General features: G+C 35.5%; 1 pseudogene; it reads right to left on the bottom strand.

The window, feature by feature from the left end:
• Positions 1-1,981: 1,981 nt before the first annotated feature.
• On the bottom strand, positions 1,982-2,114 carry LOC123254699 (annotated as a pseudogene).
• Between the last annotated feature and the right edge of the window lie 988 nt (positions 2,115-3,102).

The following is a 3,102-nucleotide window of genomic DNA, read 5'->3' as shown; positions in this document are numbered from 1 at the left end:
TACTATAAAGCAGCAGTCATCAAAACAATATGGTACTGGCTAAGAGATAGAAGGGAGGATCAGTGGAATGGACTAGGTGTAAATGACATCAGCAAGACAGTGTATGACAAACACAAAGAGCCCAACTTTGGGGAAATGAATCCACTATTTGGCAAAAACTGCTGGGAAATTTGGAAAACAATATGGGAGAGATTAGGTTTAGATCAACATCTCACACCCTATACCGAGATAAATTCAGAATGGGTGAATGACTTGAATGTAAAGAAGGAATCTATAAATAAGTTAAGTGAACACAGAATAGTATACCTGTCAGATCTCTGGGCAAGGAAAGATTTTAAAACCAAGCAAGAGTTAGAGAAAATTACAAAATGTAAATTAAATGGTTTTTATTATATTAAACTAAAAAGCTTTTGTATAAACAAAAACAATGTAGTCAAAATCTGAAAGGAAACAACAAATTGGGAAAAAATCTTTATAAGAAAAAACTCTGACAAGGGTCTAATTACTCTAATATACAAGGAGTTAAATTAATTGTATAAAAATCAAGCCATTCCCCAGTTGAGAAATGGGCAAGAGACATGAATAGGCAATTCTCAGGTAAAGAAATCAAAAGTATCCATAAGCACATGAGAAAGTGTTCTAAATCTCTAATAATTAGAGAAATGCAAAATCAAAACAACTCGGAGGTATCACCTCACACCTAGCAGATTGGCTAAAATGAAAGAAGGGGAGAGTAATGAATGCTGGAGTGGATGTGGCAAAATTGGGACATTAATGCATTGCTGGTGGTGTTATGAACTGATCCAACCATTCTGGCTGGCAATTTGGAGCTCTGCTCAAAGGGCTATAAAAGAATGCCTTCCATTTGATCCATCCATACCATTGTTGTGTTTGTACCTGAAAGAGATCATAAATAAACAGACTTGTATGATAATATTTATAGCTGTGCTTTTTGTGGTGGCAAAGAACTGGAAAAGGAGAGTTTGTCCTTCAATTGTGGAATGGCTGAACAAATTGTCGCTTATGCTGGTGATGGGATACAATTGTGCTAAAAGGAATAATAAACTGGAGGAATTCCATGTGAACTGGAAAGACCTCCAGGAAATGATGCAGAGTGAAAGGAGGAGAGCCAAAAGAACATTGTACACAGAGACTGATACACTGTGGTAAAATCGAATGTCATGGACTTCTGTAGCAGCAGAAAGCAATGACCCAGGACATTTCCGAGGGATTTATGGTAAAGAATGCTACCCACATCCAGAGGAAGGACTGAAGGAGAGGAAACATATAAGAAAAACAACTGCTTGAACGCATGGGTTGAGGTGGACATGATTGGGGATGTAGACTCAAAACGATCACACCAATGCAACTATCTACAATTTGGAAATAGTTCTTGATCAATGACACATGTTAAAACCAGTGGAAATGTGCATTGACCATGGGTAGGGGGAGAGCTGGAGTTGAAGGAGAAAGTAGGAGCATGAATTATGTAACCATGTTAAAAATGAATATTAATAAATGTTTAAAAAATTAGATTTGACAAAATTGAAAGGGGAGTACAAAACCTTATTCAAGAAAATCATCTCTTTAAAACTAAAATTGGGGAATAGATGCAAATGACTTTGGGAGACATCAAGAAACAATCAGACAAGGTCAAAAGAATGGATAAAAAGGAAAAATGTGAAATATGTCATTAGAAAATCAACTGACCTAGAAAATAAATCCATAAGAGAAAATTTAAGATTTATTCAATTACCTGAAAGCCATGCTTTAAAAAAGAGGTTAGACATCATCTGTCAAGAAATTATCAAGGAAAATTACTGTGCTATCCTAGAACCAGAGGGCAAAAGAGAAATGGAATCACCTCCTGAAAGGAATTCTTTAAAAGATAACTCCCAGAAATATTATAACCAAATTCAATAAGTCCCAGGTCAAGGAGAAAATATTTCTAGAAGAAACAACTCAAATATTGTGGAGGCACAATCAGGATAACACAAAATTTCATAACTTCTACATTAATGGATCTGAGGGTATGGAATATTATAGCTTTCAATTAGCAATAATTGCACATTGGTTAAGCCTCATTGGGTATGATACTGCCACTGCACAAAGTTGGAATATAATATTCTAGATGGAAAAGGAGCTAGGACTTCAGACAAAGAATCACTTACCCAGCAAAACTGAGCATAATCCTTTATGCAAAAAAAAATGGGTATTCAATGAAATAGAGGACTTTCAAACACTCTTGATGAAAAGACCAGGGCTGAATGGAAAATTTGACTCTCAAATATAAGATTCAAGAGAAACATACAAAGGTAAACAGGAAAGAGATATCAAAAGACATTTAATAAAGTAAAACTATGTACATCCCTATATGGGAAGATGATTCTTATGATGCCAAAGAACCATTATTAAGCCAGTTAGAAGGAGTATACATAGATATAGGTAAAAGATGTAAGTCAAATATGATGGGCATGATAATTAAGGCATGATAAAGAGGAAAGGGGAAAGGGAAATTTGGAATGAGACAAATTATTGCACATAAAAGTGGCATGAAAGAGTCTTTGTAGTGGAGACAAAGATGGAAGAAATGAGGAAGGGAGCACTTTAACCTTAATTTTGTTGGAATTGGGATGAGGGAAGAATATGCACAATTAATTGGGTGCACAAATAGAAATTTGTCTTACCTTACAGGAATGTAGAAGTGGAAAGGGATAAGAAAAATGAGGTGTGGCTGATGTAAAAGAAAGTGAATTGGGGGTTGTGGGTCAGAAACTAAAAAAGGAGGAATCTTCCTGCTTCTGCCTTTCAGCAGCTCCCGCTCCTGCTCATTTCCTTATTTCCTTATAACAGATGGAGTAATAAACAGTAATTGTAATGGTACACATTTTTTTAAATTTTCACTAATAAAAGCCTCACTTCTCAAATGCACAGAGAAATTAGTTGAATATGTAAGAATACAAGTCATTCTGTAGTCGATAAATTATCACAGGATATTAACAGGCAATTCTCAGATGTAGTAATTAAACTTCTCTATAGTCATGCAAAAATGCTCTAAATCAGTGGCGGGCAAACTATAGTCAATGGGCCAGATGTGGCCCC

This window comes from Gracilinanus agilis, unplaced genomic scaffold (genome assembly GCF_016433145.1).
Source record: "Gracilinanus agilis isolate LMUSP501 unplaced genomic scaffold, AgileGrace unplaced_scaffold30100, whole genome shotgun sequence".
NCBI classification, from domain to species: Eukaryota; Metazoa; Chordata; class Mammalia; order Didelphimorphia; family Didelphidae; genus Gracilinanus; species Gracilinanus agilis.
This window is presented reverse-complemented; position numbering and strand designations above follow the sequence as displayed.